General features: G+C 41.8%; 1 non-coding gene across 1 annotated transcript; it reads left to right on the top strand.

Annotated features, from left to right (window-relative positions):
- Positions 1-202: 202 nt before the first annotated feature.
- Positions 203-285, top strand: LOC136148153 (small Cajal body-specific RNA 18). The gene has a single exon (XR_010659449.1). It is a non-coding gene; the product is annotated as a small Cajal body-specific RNA 18 (non-coding RNA).
- The last annotated feature ends 18,935 nt before the right edge of the window (positions 286-19,220 follow it).

Here is a 19,220-nt window from a genome sequence, read left to right as displayed (position 1 = left end):
GATGTGAGAGGTGCCGCTGGGTCCCCAATGCAGCTCCCAGATGATCCTGCAGTATTTTCCTTATTGCCAGGTAGCCTATGAGGCTTATGAAAATGTGTCTGGAGAAGTGGGGCCAGAGGACCAGGGTGGGGGGCTAGGAACAGTGGGTTTAACTAGAGGTGAGGGAAGGTAGGAGGCCTCTGCCGCTGTAATGGTGAGTCCTGGGTTGGCAATGATGTGATCACTGTGCAGTCTGAGTCCTGGGAACCAGGTGTTGGGGTGTGTTCTGAGAATGAATTGAGAGTGGGGGGAAAAAGAGAAATAGCCTTCATGGTGCTCCTTTCATGTAATTACGGTACAACGTCTGTGGGTCTACCTCTAGATATAATAATTCAAACCTAATGAGAGTTTACTGCACAGGGCTCTCTTGCCATTATATTATCAGCTATTTTCTCCTCTTTTACAAGAGAAAGTGCATTGTCATAAGGTTGCAGTGTGTGCAGTTTTGTAATGATGGACTGAAATATCACCTTCCTACGGCCCCAGCCTGCTTCTACATACACGTAACACTTAACATAGAGCTTTTACACTGAAGCAGGCTGTAACTAATTCAAACATACATGTTTTCTGACCTAGGAATACCTGCAGATCTACAATTGTGGGGTCATGAGACCACAAGGTGCTACAGAACATGGATTTCGGAATCAGACACACTTGAATTAGCAACCAGACTCTGTCACTTACTAGCTATGTGACCCTAGGTAAGTTACTTAACCTCTCAAAGTCTCAAGTTCTTCATCTGAGAACCAGGAATAGTACTGACTTACCAGTGCTGTTATTTTTTTTTTCTAGAAAAGAAACTGAAAAATTCTACTTAGTTGTCCAACTTCATTTCCCTCTCTGCAAATAAAGGCCAAGGAATAAATAGTATATGCCAGGTGCCAATGGCCAATCAATTACAGATATATTTTCTTTCCCCTCTGGAAAAATGTTGTTTGTCTTTCGTTTAAAACTGAAGTTGGACTTAAGATAGCCTCAAGTGTTAGAACACTATGGAACTTTTGTTTTTTAATTTTGGCTGAAAATGACAACCACTCAATACACAAAAGTTTAATGTAAAAGGAATGCAAACAAAACAACAATACAGTGACAAAGTGACATGGAAACTTTATATAAAAAAAAAAGTCACACATGCTTCAAACAGAATACAAAATCAAAGTAATGGACAAAAAAGGATTTTATTTTAATTATACCTACAAAACTATAAGAAAAAAGCCAAGTTTCAAAATCTTCTAAAGAATATTGACAACTGTATAATCAAATGATTTCCTTGCTTGAATAGTATTTACCACTATTTTTTTAAACAATGAATATGAACATTTTAATATTTAGTATTACATATTAAATTAATATTTTACATGTTTAGTTTAAAATAGACTATTAAAAAAATTCAGTATTCAAAAATGAGAATACTTTGGTATTAAACTATTCCACTGCCAGAGATAGATTCTAATCCTGAAACAATGGCCCTAGGAATTTGAAGTCAAGCCAGTTGGTTACATTCCATGAAGTCCCCTCTGTCTGGCCCCCAAATATGGGTGGGGCTTGTATTTGGCTCTGGCTTTGATCCTATTGGGGATGATGGTGGCAACAGAAGCTGTCTCTCTAGGAACTTGATCCAGGGCCTGCTCTGGTTTAGAAGTGAACTCCAATGTGGTTAGGTGAAGGTATCAGGGAAAAAATGAAAAATGTTACTCTCTGATGACGCTTCTGAAATGTTCATATTGTTTCAATCAAGTTATAGCACAATAAAGCATTTTGCTTTAAAATCATGTATTGATCAATATTTATTACATATACCTGGATATTGGATATTGTCTGCCTAATGTATCACATTATGTTGATCTTAGGTACACAACTCCATTGGTATTTGTCCTAAAAATCTTCAGTTAATGATCAAATGTGTCAAAAAAAAAAAAAAAAAAGATCAAATGTGTCACTAAAAGTTTTTATTTCAGTTTTAGAATTTCACTTCATTCAGTTCAGATCAGTTCAGTTCAGTTGCTCAGTCATGTCTGACTCCTTACAACCCCATGGACTGCAGCACGCCAGGCTTTCCTGTCCATCACCAACTCCCAAAGCTTGCTCAAACTCATGTCCATCAAGTCGGTGATACCATCCAACCATCTCATTCGTTTCATTGATGGAGAGTAATTCATGAGCTTAAATCTCATTTGGTGGGGAATAATTTACATATATTTATATACTATTTTTTTCATTTTAATTGCTTTTTTCCCCCAAAAGCCTGTCCCAATATTTGAACTTGTCCTTGGTAGTTTAAGATACTGAGAGGATTCCAGGACACTGAAACACTAGGTCCAGACCATAGTGATTAGGGACACATTTTGAGATTTCTTCCCGGTTCTCTTCTTGAAGAACCCCTCTATCCCTTGGCCGACTAGAGCTCTGAGCCTATCTTTCCTATGTTTATACCAGATAAATCCAACCCTCCTTGATTCGGTGATCCATGAACCAGACCAGTCTGATTATTTTTCTCTTGAGAATTTGAACTGAGAGACACAGGCTGGGAGGTCATGTGCTGGTGGTGACTAGGGCTTCAAGGTCCTGTGGATGAGAGGCTGCGACAGCTATTAACAGCCATGTGTGTGTGGAGTTCACACAGAGAGCCAGTCTGCAGGGAGAGGCTGGACGAGGCAGGGGAAACAGAAAACTGCGGGCAAGAGAACGTGCAGCCCCAGAACAGCTGCATAGCCCCAAAGCCTTTTCAGTTTCCAAGTCTAACTCCCGACGGGGCTCGACTGTCCTTCCTGTCTTGAATTCCGTGAGGAGCTTCTGTATAATAAATCTTTTATGTGAAGTAGCCAGAGTGAGGCTGTGTTCCTTGCAACCAAATGAGCCCTAAGACCGCGAGTGAAGCCTTCCTGTTTTAGAAATTCCACATGTCTGACTCCACTGACAGCAAGGGAGTATTTGATAACGACATCCTCTCTGAAATACTTCCACCCAAGACTTGTGGATTCACTCTTCTGAGACTAGCAACATTTAAAACTCAATGTTAATTACAGTATTGGATTAGATATATGTGGCCTTGGAGGAAATCATACCAGCATAATTTGTAATTTAATTCCTTTATAGAGAGTGCGTTGTAAAATTTATGACTCACTTTACATTTGCCCTACTCTTTTCAATGTGAACATGCTTCATTTTCCTTGAAGAAGAAGAATGGCAGCTATTGACTGGCTTTGTCTCCTCCTGGCATCTGTTAACATTTACCATCTTCCCTGAGCAGTAGGCCTGTTCTTGCCATAGTGATTTTCTCCTTCTAAAGGTTGCTAAACAAGAGCTGGGGGTCTTAGCATTCTTGTCTAGCTTCAACTTATTTGGGATCCAGCAAAGGACTATTTCTGGTGTGAAACCAGTTCATTTATCTTTTAACCTAAGGGATGTGTGCACTCAGTCGCTCAGTTATGTCCAACTCTTTGTGACGCCATGGACTGTACTCTGTCAGGCTCCGCTGTCCATAAGATTTCCAAGCAAGAATACTGAAATGGGTTGCCATTTCCTACTCCAGGGGATCTTCCCAACCCAGGGATCGAACCCATGCCTCTTGCATTTCCTGCATTGACAGGCAGGTTCTTTACCATTGTGCCACCTGGGAAGCCCCAATCTAAGGGATAGGTAAAAGTAAAATGAACTTGGGGAGATATACAAGTAGGAGAATGAAATATATGTGATAAAAATAATTGTGGTAAAGAGATGAATTGAAAATTCACCTTGTGGGGAAAATACACATGACCACATAGGTTCTGAAGAATGCCCCAAAGCCTAATGGATTAGCTTGAATTATCCTATGAGATCATTTGCCTTTTCTTGATGTCTCTACAAATAAGGTCATTCATAGCCAAGGTGTGTGCTGTTTTAACAGCCACAGTGATGCTTCCAACCTTGTCCTGGTGGACACAGTTCACTCTCTTTGCCTCTGCTTCTGTTAATGAATAATAGTAAGGCTTTCCAGGTGACCCAGTGGTAAAGAATTCACCTGCCAAGCAGGAGACGCAAGAGACTCAGTTTTGATCCTTGAATCAGGAAGATCCCCTGGAGGGGGAAAGGCCAACTCACTCCAGTATTCTTGCTTGGGAAATCCCAAACAGAGGAGTTTGGTGGGCTCCAGTCTGCAGGGTCCAGAGTCAGACATGACTGAGCACGCATTCACAAAGAGCAGGAAACATCATGGTCAGAAACAGGCTCTGAAGCCAAACTGCCTACTTGTTTCTTCTTTTTAAATTCTTTCCTTATTCATTTATTTATTTTGGTTGTGCTGGGTCTTCACTGCTTTGCATGGACTTCCTCTAGTTGTGGGGAGTGGGAGCTACTTTTCATTGTGGTGCGCGGGCTTCTCATTGCAGTGGCTTCTCTTGTTGCAGAGCACAGACTCTAGGCACATGGACTTCAGGAGTCGCCGCACTCGGGCTCAGAAGCTGCGGCACATAGACTTAATGCTCCACGGCATGTGGGATCTTCTTGGACCAGGAATTGAACCGGCGGCACCTGCTTTGGCAGGCAGATTCTTAACCTCTGTACCACCAGGGAAGTCCCAAACTGCCTAGTTTTGGATTCCAGCTTCACCACTGAACAGCTGTGGACCTTGCAAGTTACTTAACCTCCTTGTGCCTCAGTGTTTTAAGATGTAAAATGGGAGAATACTACTACCTACCTCACCAGAAGGATGTGAGAAATAAATGAGTGCTGGTATAGTGTAGGTCCTCAAGAAAGTCAGTAATCATTGGGAGGGTTTTTAGTATTATTTCAGCAAGTCAAGGGTAGGTGGTATGAGAGAGAATGGAAAGTTGGGTTGTAATCTCCCATCAGAAGTTTACACTTTCCACTGGATAACATAGGTGAGGGGAGCAAGAGTCATGAAGTCAGGCTTTACTTCTTACTAGCCCTCTGACCTGAGCCACATGACAACTTTTCCAAGCCCTGGTTTGCTTACCTAAAATTGGGCATCATAATGGGATCTACCTCATCACATGGAGAAGGAAATTTTTTTTTCATTTATTTTTATTAGTTGGAAGCTAATTACCTTACAATATTGTAGTGGTTTTTGCCATACATTGACATGAATCAGCCATGGATTTACATGTGTTCCCTATCCAACCCCCCCCCCCCAACCTCCCTCCCCATCGCATCCTTCTGGGTCATCCCAGTACACCAGCCCCGAGCACTTGTCTCATGCATCCGACCTGGACTGGAGATCTGTTTCACACTTGATAACATACATGTTTTGATGCTCTTCTCTCAGATCATCCCACCCTCGCCTTCTCCCATAGCGTCCAAAAATCTGTTCTATACATCTGTGTCTCTTTTTCTGTCTTGCATATAGGGTTATTGTTACCATCTTTCTAAATTCCATATATATGCATTAGTATACTGTATTGGTGTTTATCTTTCTGGCTTACTTCACTCTGTATAATGGGCTTCAGTTTCATCCATCTCATTAGAACTGATTCAAATGAATTCTTTTTAACGGCTGAGTAATATTCCATGGTGTATATGTACCACAGCTTCCTTATCCATTCATCTGCTGATGGGCATCTAGGTTGCTTCCATGTCCTGGCTATTATAAATAGTGCTGCGATGAACATTGGGGTGCACGTGTCTCTTTCAGATCTGGTTTCCTCGGTGTGTATGCCCAGGGGTGGGATTACTGGGTCATATGGCAGTTCTATTTCCAGTTTTTTAAGGAATCTCCACACTGTTCTCCATAGTGGCTGTACTAGTTTGCATTCCCACCAATAGTGTAAGAGGGTTCCCTTTTCTCCACACCCTTGGAGAAGGAAATGTTAACCCACTCCAGTATCCTTGTCTGGAAAATCCCATGGACAGAGGAGCCTGATGTAGCTACAGTCCTTGGGGTCATAAAGAGTTGACTATGACTTAGCAGCTGAGCATGCACTCACCAACCCCATCATAAGTGCTCAAACCTAGTTATATATACAGTGCACAGCAGAATTTAAGTTCTAAGTGAATAGCCACTATCATAGGAAAATGCTGTAAGGATTCTGAAACAGGAATGCTGCTTCGGTGTCCCCTAAGTATAATTGGCAGTGAATGGACAGAAACAGGGAGTAAAGAAAAGCCAAGTTCAGTGCCCATGTTCTGTACAGGCCCCCACCCAAAACTCTCCTCTTAGCCCTGCCCTAGGAAAGGGAGTAAGAATAGCTAGGAAACTTTTTGTATCTAACTGCTTTAAGATTTTGTCTCTGATCTTACCAGTATCATCTAGATGTGGTTTTCTTTATAACATCCTACTTGGGGTTCATGATGCTCTTCAGATCTGGCTTGATATTTTTCAGAAATTTTGGAAAATTCTCAGGCATTATCTCTGCATACCTTTATTCTGCCCCATTATCTCTGTCCTGCTGTCTCTCTCTCTCATTCTGGGTTTACAGTTCCATATATTTTAGACTTTTTCACCTGTCCCTAATGTCACTCATACTCTTTTGTGTATTTTCCACCCTTTTGTCTCAACGTAGATGCTTTTTTCTCACTTACCCGATTCTTTTTCAACTGTATCTAATCGTTATTTAAACCTATTCATTGAACTCTTAATATCAATTATTGTGTTTTGAATTCCAGAACTGTCTTTTTTAACTTTTACCTTCATTTCCTATTCTTTCCCAGTTTTATCATACTGGCTTTCTAATTTCTTAAATGTGTTAATCCTAATTTTCAAAAATTCTTACTGAATAACTCTAAAGTCCATACTCCGTATAAGCCCATTTGTGTCATTTTCTCTTTTCCTTTGAGTCTCAGCTTTTTATGTGCTTGATACTTTTTAATTGATTGATAGATTTTGTAGTGAAACATTCAGAGATAATTTGTGGTCATAGGTGATGTTATCTCCCTCCAGAAAGGGTTTGGTTTGCCTCTGGCAAGCAGATCACCTAGGCAGTCAGGCTCTGGTCTTCGTGAGGCTAGTCTCTGCCCATTCAGCACACTCTTATCCTTGGAATATACCCCTTTGAGATTCCAGAACAGCCCCTGGAGGGGAGGGGGTTGCTGGTTTACCAGGTCCCCTCCTCCTCGGCAAGCTCTGACCTCCAATATTTCTTCCCATGACCCACATGTCTGTGGAAAGCTCTACGCAGGGTCTGTTCTCTCAGGTCCCACTTTTAGAATCGGCATCTGCACGAAGAAGAAAAGGGGCTCCTGGGTGGCACAGTGGTAAAGAATCCGCCTGCCAACGCAGGAGACGCTAGAGACGCGGGTTCAATCCCTGGGTCGGGAAGATCCCCTGGAGTCGGAAACGGTAGCCCTCTCCAGTATTCTTGCCTGGGGAATCCCATGGACAGAGGAGCCTGTCAGGCTACAGTCTACGAGGTCACAGAGAGGTGGATACAACTGAGCGTGTGCACGCACACACACACACACTCACACACACTGAAGAAGAAAGGCAATGAATTTCACACTCATTTGTTTGGGCTTCCCTCTGTTCCCATATCCAGACCCTACTAACCCAGTTCCTTACCACCTAGGTGACATTTCTAATTCTCAAAGAGAGGGTTGTTTCAAAACATCCTTTTCCACCATTGTTAGAACCAGAACTCTTGTCTTTGATTTTGTTGCACATCTGATGTTCTTACTCTTCATATTTCAAGTAGCATGAATATTTCCAAAAAATTACTAATAAATGTGGTAATGTTCCAAACAGCTTGCCAAACTTTTAGTGGAGAAAATAAATTTTAAAGACAGCTAGGTCAGTGGGAAAGGAGAGAAACACCCCTAAGGAGATCCAAACCTTTACCACAGATGGTAAGGCCAACATATTCCTTCGTGTTATAAATCACATTATCAATAACTTGCGGAATCTTTAGTTGTATGACCCCTTTAGTTTCCAGGATGTTACTAAAGTCCTTGGGAGTCTTTATTCCTTATCTGTAAATTTTTTTTATTTTTATATTTTAAAAATTTTATTTGAAGTATAGATGGTTTACAATGTTGTATTAATTTTTGCTGTATAGCAAAGTGATTCAGTTTTATATATATTCTTTTTTTAATATGCTTTTGTTATGGTTTATCATAGGATATTGAATACAGTTCTCTGTCTTATACAGTAGGACCTTGTTGTTATCCATTCTATATATAATAGCTTATGTCTGACCTATTAGATTTAAATCTCCTTTCTCCTAGCTCATCCTGGGGTTACTTTTGATGAGTAAAATAGATGGACTCACTACCATACAAAAGGCAACAGCATGGTGACCATAATCTGTTTTATAGGTTTCGTAGGGTTTTGTTTGTTTTTAGAAAACAAAACCAAATTAAATGACTCCAAGGGATGAGGCTTGCCTGAAAGCTTGGATAGGACATAGATATAACACAGTACAACACACACAAGAGTTAGGCAGTAGATACCTGTTCAAAATAAATCTCTCTCCGGGACTATAAAGAAACTTGAGCTGCTTGCCCCAAGGGTTGACACGGGCTGAGAAAACATCTCCCGCCTGATGGGGAGCATTCGGTGCTGCTCCTAGAAACCAAACCTGGGTATCAAACCCAGTCAGTGTTTTCATTGCCTTCTTTTGAGTTGGTATGTTCCACTTTCATCTTTAATTCATTAAAAATAATAAACTCTTTATGTCCAGGTGAATCCCTCCTTCTCTGGGAGCTTTAGTTGGCTAGACTGTTGGCAGAATTCATACCTGTTGTTGAAAGGCAAGAGCCTCTGCTTCCAGCCTCTATGAGAGTAAGAGACAGGAAATCCCTGTGGCAAAAAAAAAAAAAAAAAAAAAAAAGACGTGTTCATAAGAATGCAGAAATGGTCCAGCATTCCTTTCTATCTCAGATGCTGTGTCAAGAGATAGAGGTGCAGCACTCCAAAGCTTTATATTCAGATAAAGTGTGAGCATGGATGGTGGTCCAGATCATTAATGATAGAATTATATTAATACTTCCTATGTTAGGCTTACTTTTCCTAACAGCAACTGTTCATTGAAGGTTTTCTCCATACTAGGGACAGTTAATGATGGCATTATATTTTCACAGTAACTCTGCAAGACACATGTTGGTTGTTTTATATTCTTTAATGAGATAGTCAGGAAGAAACAAGGTTTATTATGCTCACAGGTCCTAGAGGCGGGAGGCATACCAAACAAGGCCAATGGGAGAAAACAGGGTGGTTAGAAGGCAGAAGACAGGAATTGGGGTGGGGGAAGCACTTAGGCTGCTTTGTTGAGGTGATCATGCAAACGGCAGGGCAGGGTGGGGTAAACAATTTAGAGCTGGCAAGCTGGAATAATGTCTGTGGGCTCTGACCTGTAGGGTGATCCCTAGTTCCTGGCACCTGGCCCTGGGATGATTAAAGCTGAGGAATATTGCCTCTGGGGTGCATTGAATATGCACCAGATAGAAGAGATAGGGCTCTGGAAAGGTTAGTTTGCATATCAAAGTCATGCTCCAGGCTGGGCCCTTTGCCATCTCTAAGAATCAGCTAGACCAGGGAGGGGCAGTCTCTCTGCAGTCAGAATGGTTTCTTATAATATCAAAACATCATAATATACAGGAAATTAACACAATACATTAGTATTCCTTTATAATAGAAGAGGAAACTGAGGTTCAGAGAGGTCCAGTTAGAGCTCAACTGGTATTTATCAGAGTAAGATTAAACTTGAAGCCTGAACAACAGTTTAAGTGCTATCCTGCATTAATTTTTCCTTAAGTAAAGTTCTTCCAAGTCACAGTATTTCCAGATATGTATTTAAACAAACAAGACAATACTGCTAGAGTGATTTGATTTCTTTGATGGATTATTTTGTAAATTAATACATTGTAGTTAATATGCACATTTACCAGAGTTGAAGACACTGTAATTAAAAACATTCATCAAGCAATATTTTCAACTGTTCAATTTTCATGAATTTATATTTCATCTTATTTTCACTGGGGAGTAGCGCTTTGCTCATTCAACAGACCATATAGCTTGTCGGTATATTGCATTGTTGTTTTGTATGGTCTTTTGTTTTCTCCAGTGGGACATGTGTGAGTGCTCAGTCACTTCAATCATGTCCCACTCTTTGTGACCCCATGGAGTGTAGCCCACCAGACTCCTCTGTCCATGGGATTCTCCAGGCAAGAATACTGGAGTGGGATGCCATGCCCTCCTCCAGGGGATCTTCCCGACCCAGGGATCGAACCCACATCTCTTACATGTCCTGCATTAGCAGGTGGATTCTTTATCATCTGGGACAGACAAGTAAACATGGTCTTCACTCATTTAGGTTTCACATAAGGAACTTCCCAACAAAGAGCTGTGAGGTCTTGGAGTTGTATTCACATCTTCATTTAGAAAAAATTAATCTATTCTATGGAAGACAGATTTTATTGTTTGAATGAGGGGGGTTGTACAAAAGTGAACTGTTACAAAGAATGTGAACTATCTATATTACAGGTAAGCTAGAACAATTCAAAATTTAAAGAATTTCTGGAGAACATAACTCAGTGTTAGAAGCAGGGAAAAAATTTTTTTTGATGGAAAATCCTAAAACAACAATTAAGCTACAGCTTTTAGATCAAACCTAAATCTTAATAGGTGGGAGACTATATTTTTATCTTTTTACTTATTGAATTTATTTTGGCCTTGTTTCTTTCCAAAATGAACTTGGAGAAAAACCTCAAGAAATGATAATATAAAATAAGGGTAGTAAGAGAAAACTCTGTTTCTTCATGCCCTCTGCAGACCTCTACCCTCCTGGTATATGGATGCCTTCAACAGTCTGGAATCGTTCTGAACCCCAGTCCTTTAAGCCTTTATGGAGACTTCCTTATGTAGCCATGGCTGAATAAATCTTTAGCCATTGGTGATTAACTCAGTCTCCAGCCATTCTCCCCTCCTCAGAGATCTCAGGATGGGGTTGAAAGTTCCAACCGTCTAATCTCATGGCTGGTTCCTCTAGCAACCAGCCCCCATCCTAAGGTATCTAGAGTTCCATTGAGAATCACCTCATTAACTTAAACACAAGTATGATCAAAATGGGGTTTCCCTGGTGGCTTAGCGATGAAGAATCCGCCTGCCAGTGCAGGAGACACGAGTTCAATCCCTGGGTCGGGAAGATCTCCTGGAAAAGGAAATGGCAACCAACTCCAGTATTCTTGCCTGGAAAATCCCATAGACAGAGGGGCCTGGCAGACTACAGTCCATGAGGTTGCAAGAGTTGGACACAACTTAGGGACTAAACAACATGATCAAAAGGGACTTATGAATAACAAAAGACACTCCGCTCACCCTTAATCATTCAGGCGATTACAAAGGTTTTAGAAGCTCTGTGCCAGGAACCAGAACAAAGACCAAATATACATTTATTACATTGAACCCAGGTCTCCCACATTGCAGGCGGATTCTTTACTGTCTGAGCCACCAGGGAAGCCCATTATATCACAGCATGTTAGGAAATAAAACAGAGAAAATTGGGACTAGTGAAGGACAGAAAAGAGCACACATGCTAATCCACTCCAAGAGTTTAAATAACTCTTGAGGCAGAATTTAACTCTGAACTTCGTAGTAGACACTTTAAAATTGTATATATATAATTTATATAAAAAATATATAATTTTATAATAATTACATTTGATATATATCATATATAATAAATTATATAATAATAAATAAAGATATCATTTATCTTCCATATTTACATGAAAATTTTAATTGTCCATAATTTAAAGTAAATACATTAAACACAACTGCCACATAAAATTTAAACTATTGAGGAAAATTAATGGTAAAATTATAAACCCTCTCTTTTAAAAAATTTTAATAATTTATTTTTTAGAGCAGTTTTAGATTCACAGCAAAACTGAAAGGAAGGTTCAGAGATTTTCCATATACTCCCTTCTCCCCCCCTTTATCAATGTCCCCCACCAAATTAGTACATTTGTTACAGTCAGTGCACCTACATTGACATGTTATAATCGCCCAAAGTTCATAGTTTACACTAAGGTTCACTCTTGGTGTTTTACATTCTATGGGTTTCAACAAATGTGTGATGGCATGTATTCCACAATCATCATATGATACAGAATAGTTCCACTGTCCTAAAAATTCTCTGTGCTCTGTTCATCATCCCCTTCTCCTTGTCAACACTTGGCAACCACTGATCTTTTTACTGTCTCCATAGTTTTCTGGAACCCACTTTTAAAACGGAAACTTGATACAGTAAATATTCATCAGAAAATAGAAGACAAAATTTCCTCCAAAGAAACATGTTTATTGGCCTGAAATTCTGTAACAAATTAATTACTTTAAGGGATGGAGACAAATATATCAGATAACATCCATGACAATCTTCAAGAAAGTACAGATGCAGATCTTATTTAGCTAGATCCTATAATAAACTCATTAAAGCTGTAACCCCAATTTAGTAAGAGTCTTCCAGGTTTTAAGTTAAATTCCAAGAGACTAACTTGATTGAGTTCATGTTTGGGAAAACCACAGGGGCTGTTAGATAGCACACCCCCTACCTAGATTGGCTTCTATAAATATCATTTAAGAAGGATTTCTATAAGCATCAAAGTTTTGCCTAAAGAATGGTCTTCCATGTTGTTTGAGAACAGATCCACGCTTTAGAGACCAGAAGAGTAGGTTGATAATTTAGTAGGAAAGGCGAAAAGCTAAACTAGTACTTCCCCCATGTGGCAGTGAGATGCAAGAGTATTTTAGGCAACTGACTTTGCTCAGATACTTTGATAAAAGCTAAACTGAGATTAGAGGTTCACAACATAGCATTATTAGAGCTGGTTTAGGCATAGAAAATGTTAAGGCAAGTGTTTGAAGATGCCTGTCTTGGTCATAAAAGGAAATCTTAGAGAAGCATTTAATTCCCAGTAGTAAAACCTTCCCTTGAGTTGAACCAGTATTTGTGGAGCACTTACTACATGTAGCAGGTGCTTGACTAGGTATTATATAAAATTTACCTAATTTAATTGGGTGAGTTATATGTTTAGAATTTCCAAGTAGATATATTGACCTGCTGTATGATGAAAATCATTGACTAAGTGAATTTTGGAGAATGATTTTTCAGTGATGTCATAGATAAGTGTTAGGCTTTCTTTCTGGCAGTAGTTAAATACAAAGTTCAGTGATTTCTTGAGGCAAAGACAATGCTAGGTGTTCGATGAAAAGTTTTCATTTTCCTCCTTGGCACACTGGAAAAATATACTTTCCAAATTCTCTTGCAGTTAAACTGGAGGCAGGTAACTAGGTAATAACCAGCGGAGGGCCACAACCCCCAGGAATGATTCCCTGGGCTCGCCCTCTCCCTTGTCCTTGTGGCTACAGGAGAACTCCAGAAAGACAGAACCGCAGGACAGGAGTCCAGATCCCTGAAGAGTCACTGGCAAAGGACCACTTAGGGAAACTGTCCAACCTGCATTAAATCTGTGCACAAATGAAAGGAATTTAATTGTGTTAAGCCAAGGAGATTGTGAGTAACATGTTAAAGAAGCTGGCTAGTGTTACCCCTCTTGGCTTTGTGATACTAAAAATGTATTGACAACACAGAAGAATTTTTCTATTTTATACATAAAAACATGAATAGAAATTTTTTTAAAAATTTGTATCAGATCATTGCTTCCCAGGTGGTGCAGTGGTAAAGAATCCACCTGTCAATGCAGAAAACATAAGAGATGTGGGTTCAGTCCCTGGGTCGTGAAGATCCCCTGGAGTAGGAAATGGCAACTCACTCTAGTATTAAGATACAAGTTTAAAAGAGCTGAAAGTTAGGAGACTTAATATAACTATTTCATAACTCTTGAAACTTCTTTCTAATTTGTTGGTGAACCATCCATGCCTATTTCAATTCTTCTGGTGATGTTTAAAATAGAACCAAAGGCCCATCAAATAGTCTTCCATTGTCATTGCAGAATTATTTGAAGATGGATGAGAATTATTGGCACTAAAGACAGTTGTCCCTCCATATCGACTGGGGACTGGTTCCAGAACCCCAATGGAGACTAAAATCCACAGATGCTCAAGACCCTTAAATAAAAGACTGTAGTACAGTATATGGCCCACATCTGCAGATTCAACCAACGGTGATCCATCTTCGGTTCCATCTCTAGTGACAACTCCACTGGCCTGATATCAAAGACCTCTGCAAGGGACATGCCCAGTTATAGGAGGCACTGAACGCAGGTCAGTCCAATGCTATGATTTACCATCAGGCATAGGTGGTTCTCTTTGTCTAAATGCAGTTTACCAATCAGGGGTCCATTTTTACCAGCAACATAGCAACATAGTTCATAAATCACCTTATCAGGTTGCCAGGGGAACAGTGCTAAAAAGTTTAGCATAAGGTAAAATTCTCATACAGAAGGGGAAAGGATTTTGTTAGCCCTTTACCCACATAAAGGTTTCTGTCAACTTGATTGCAATGGATTCTTTCAGTATATTCCTGGATTGTAGTTGGTAATCATTTATTTAGGGCTTTTGCATTGATATTCATATCTGTATATGTGTGTATGTTTGTGTACATACGAAAACACTTTTTCTGGGTGTAGATATCAATGACTTCTCAGGAATAATTTGTAAGTGTTTCTTTTTTGATACTTTAAAAGAATTTACATAGTATTGGAATTATCTGTTCTTCGAAGAGGTGGTATGCTGTGGTTATGGTATTAACTACAGCTGCTGTTTGTAGGCTGGAAAGCTTATGACACATGTGATTTTGTAAAATCATTGCTTATGCTCACCTGGAAGGTACAGTATATATCCATATAAAGGGGATATCATTATAAAAAATGAAAATCCTTGTATTATGTGCTGCTCTTTGTTGCTTTTATAAGGTATCTTAAGAAAGAGGTGGTCTCAGGCAAGGACTAGCTGTTTTTGCAAGCAGAAATGGCAGGAAATGAGAATGTCCAGAAATTTCAGGCCTCCCAGGGTTGAAAAAGACAACTGCTTTTATGTCCTGAACATTAATGTAAATATAGGGATCCACGCCTTGTGGTGAGGATCAGAGCAAGGGTGTCACCTTCCCAAACAACCCTATTATTTAAGCTAGCCTCAAGGTGGCCTCCGTTAAGATGAAAGAGTTAAGTATGGACACAAGGAAGCAAAGAAATAAAGCAGGCTTTAGAACTAGGACTAGAAAAGACTTTGGTTATGGTTATCTGCACAAGGAACTGACTGGAAGCAATTAGAAGCCTATTAGGGTTTTAAGGAAATCTTAAAGCCACAGAAACCTTAATTCTGGCCTGAAAATGTGCTGTCTCTATTAGCTCCTTTAAAGAAACAGTCAGGCCTTCAAATCTGTACCAGTAGAAAAAGAGCTAACAATGATGTACAGTCCCAAGGAAGGCATCTGCTCCAACAGTCACTTCTGACATGGTTCTGGAGGATCAGGTAGTAGAAGCGGGGGTGACCTGACTGTCTGACCAAGACCCTCCCTCCACGGCCAGAACAGTGCATCGCCGTAATTCTTGCTCGACTGGGAGTCAAGACTGCTGTGAGTGAGCAGCTGTGTGCTCCTCATCCTTCTCTTTTCCTAATAGGAGTTTTTGAAGCAGTAATCCTGTCCCTAAGCACCGCTGCATATGGGACAGGAGGAGCAATAAACCACTGAATGTCTTGCATGACACATTTTCTCTTTCCTTTGACCCACACCCCCTTTATCCCAACACTGCTCAAATGTCATCTCCCAGAGGTGCTGGTAATTCAGCTGGTAAAGAATCCGCCTGCAATGCAGGAGACCCCGGTTTGATTCCTGGGTCAGGAAGATCCGCTGGAGAAGGGACAGGCTCCCCACTCCAGTATTCTTGGGCTTCCCTGGTGGCTCAGCTTGTAAAGAATCTGCCCGCGATGCGGGAGACAAGGGTTTGATCCCTGGGTTGGGAAGATGCCCTGGAGAAGTGAACGGCTACCCCCACCAGTATTCTGGCCTGGAGACTTCCACGGACTGTATAGTTCATGGGTCACAAAGAGTCGTACACGACTGAGTGACTTTCACTTCACTTGAGAGGCGCCCTAAAATCACAGCCCATCTCTTTTTACTACCGATGCTTCCTTGAGTCTCTCTACACCTTTACCCTCTCTTTATAGCACCTATTGTCTTGCTCCCCGACTGCAATGGAAACTCTTTCTGGACACAACTTTGTCTTGTTGCTGAAGTCCTAGCACTTAGAAATGGTTAATACATGGTAGGGTCTCAGTAAATATTTACTGGGGAGGAAAAAGACTCAATAATTTAAGAGCTTCTGACTTCCAGGTGGGGGAAGTTGTGTTCACTTGGTTCTATTTTGCTGTTGATCTGTGCCACATTGTGACCAGTAAAGATAATTATTTCTGTGCAGGAAATTGGGATTACTCTTTGCACGGTGGCATTATCTGGTGTGAAACCTAACCAAAATGTCATTCTACTGGAAAAATACAGATATTGCTAAAAGCACGCTGTTCACTATGTTTCTTGTTTGTTTTTAAGACTGAGATAGCAATATGTCACTTCCATGGGAACTCCACTTCTTTTTTGGAATGGGCTCTGGTGGTCCGAACTGCAGCAGGCTACCCGATTAGACCTTGGAATTCTTTTAGCATCCCCTTGCTGCATGATTCAACAAAGAATGATATAATTAGCTACAGCTGACTGGAGGGAGAGGCTAAAGATCACCAAGCAGAATTCAATCCAGCCTGTGCCAGGTACTGTGCTGGGCACAAGGGATATGATATAGTGACACTGCTCTTGTCCTCCTACTGGTTCGTGTCTTGGGGGAACCTCAATTTGGTGAAGCAGTTCCACCAGTGCTTTAAGAGTTACTCTAGGGGACGCAAAGGGCTATAGAAACACAAGCTACAGGAGTCTGAGCCAAGTGAAAAATTACAGGGGCTTCCTTCCTGGGTAAGTGTCAGCTAAGCTGGGACCCAAAGGGTAAGTGGAAAGGGTGTCTGTATGAAGGGAGATGCTGACTCACTTCGCTATACACCTGAAACTAACACAACAATGTCAGTCAACTACATGCCAATAAAAATAACAAAAAAGAAGGAAGATGAACGGAGTGTTTTCTAGGTCAAAGAAAAGATTAAAAAAAAAAAAAAAAGAGGCAGGCAGAGTGGGTATTACAGTCTTACTCCAGATATCCATCCTGTTTTCACCTGCTCCTTATCCTCCTTTCCTTCTAACTCTAGTTTCTAGCCTGTCAGTTAGCCCCTTTCTCTCTAAGCATCCACTGCTCAACCCAGGAACCTATAAACACAGAAAATAAGGAGCAGCCACCAAAACCTGGAACCAGCCTACGTTACACTTCAAAAATTTTATTTTCTGCAGAAAAAATATTTTGACTGCTACATTTTTGGAGTTCATTAGAAAGATCTGAAATGGATGACACCAAGCTGTTTGCCTAAAATAATGTCCCAAGCCCGAAATGGCATGGATGTTTCCTGAGATTAAAATAGAAACTTGTTTTGCTAACAGAAAACAACTTGGAAATCAAAGAGTCATTTAAGTTGAAACCATTATTTTTCCTTTTCTAGCAGAAAATTCCTGTGTTTATACACACTAAGAGATCAGGATAGTGGGGTCACTCTGCCACAGAATTTTCCATTAAAAATTTAAAGTTGGAGAAATCTCAAAAAGAAAATAAAGGTCAGGGGTAAAGTTTGTAACGTAGCAAACTCAGTCAATAAACATTTATGAGCACGTACTACATGAAACACACTGAACAAAGAAACTTGCCCTTGTAGAGTTTGCCTTCTAGCAGGAAGAAGACGGGCAAAATATGAAATAAGCAAATTATATAGGAAACAGAATGGCACAATGGTAAAGAATCTGCCTGCCAACGCATGAGACCCAAGAGAGGCAGCCTCGATCCCTGGGTCGGGAAGAGCCCCTGGAGGAGGAAATGGCAACCCACTCCAGTCTTCTTCCCTGGGAAATTCCATGGACAGAGGAGCCTCGAGCTACAGTCCATGGCTTCGCACAATCGGACAGGATTGAGCGCACAGGCACACACAGACATAGGAAACTAGAAGATGAGTGGTTTGCAGAAAAGACAAATAGGCAGGGGACATCAGAAGGGGACAGGTTGCAATTTTAAATAGGGTGGTCAAGACTGGTCACCTAAAAGAGGTGACAGGAGCAAAGACAAGTGAGGATGAGAACCACTCAGAGAATAGTTATCTGGGTTGAGGTGGATGTGACCGTCAGTGGCCTGAGGCAGGAACGCTTGAGTGTGGAAGAAAGGCATGGGCGACCACGGATTAGAGGAAGGAAGGGCATAGGCTGTTAGGTCGGAGAGATATGGGACACTGGACCCAGACCAGTGTCCTGGGCAGTCATTCCGGGTGGGGTGTGGGAAGAGAGGTGACTTGATTGGACTGATGCTTTAACATGAATTTTAGGATAATCATTGCGTGTTTTTATTTGAACACAGCCCTTATACAATACATTTCATCAGCAATAACAGCAATAATTGCTCGAAATGGTTCTCTAAATGATCTCCGAGGATCAGGCACCACAAGACTTAAGAAGTAACTGCTCTCCCTCGCTGGGGGGCACGTGCCCAGGAAGGGGCAGCCGCTGCTCTCCTCCTCCTGTGCTGAGTCGAGCTGGCGGAGATGGAAACAGTCTGCACCTCCCTTCAAAACTCGAAAACGCCAGGCATTTCGTTCGGTTGGTTACAAAATTCTTAAAAACCCTGCCTCTGCCAGCTCTGCGGGAGAAGCAAACTCCCGGAGTTTGCCTTCGCTAATTTGTCCAAGTCGTGCTGCGGTTTCGCGTACAAGCAGACACAGCTCAGCTCCGGCCCCACACACCTCTCATCTTGGACTTCGCCCTCCGGTGAGAGCTACGGCTCGCCCCTGCGGTCCCCACCTGTTCGGAAGGACCCCGCGGAGCGCGCACCTACGCCCCGGGCCCCCCTCCTCCCCGGCTCAGACTTTCCTGCCGAGCACCCTGCTCTCCCTGGTCCAGGCCGGGCTGGCAACTCTTCTCCCAGCCTGGCGGTCGCCCCGCTTGGCTGGTCCCCAAGAGCCTCTGCCTTCCCGCAGTCCCCCGCCCACGAGCTTCCCGCCGAGGGGCCTGCCGGCCTCACCCCTCACCCGGGGACCCGAGGGCGGCGAGCCGGGCGCACGCGCGCCCCCCGCCCCTGCGCCCCTCCCCGCAGGCGGCGCGGCTTCCCGGGCAGCGCCTCCCCTCGCGGGGAGGGAGCCGGAGGGGCTCGGGACGCCGCAA

Source organism: Muntiacus reevesi, chromosome 16 (genome assembly GCF_963930625.1).
Source record: "Muntiacus reevesi chromosome 16, mMunRee1.1, whole genome shotgun sequence".
Classification (NCBI taxonomy): Eukaryota; Metazoa; Chordata; class Mammalia; order Artiodactyla; family Cervidae; genus Muntiacus; species Muntiacus reevesi.
Note: the sequence above shows the minus strand (reverse complement) of the source record. Positions and strands in the feature narration are given on the sequence as shown.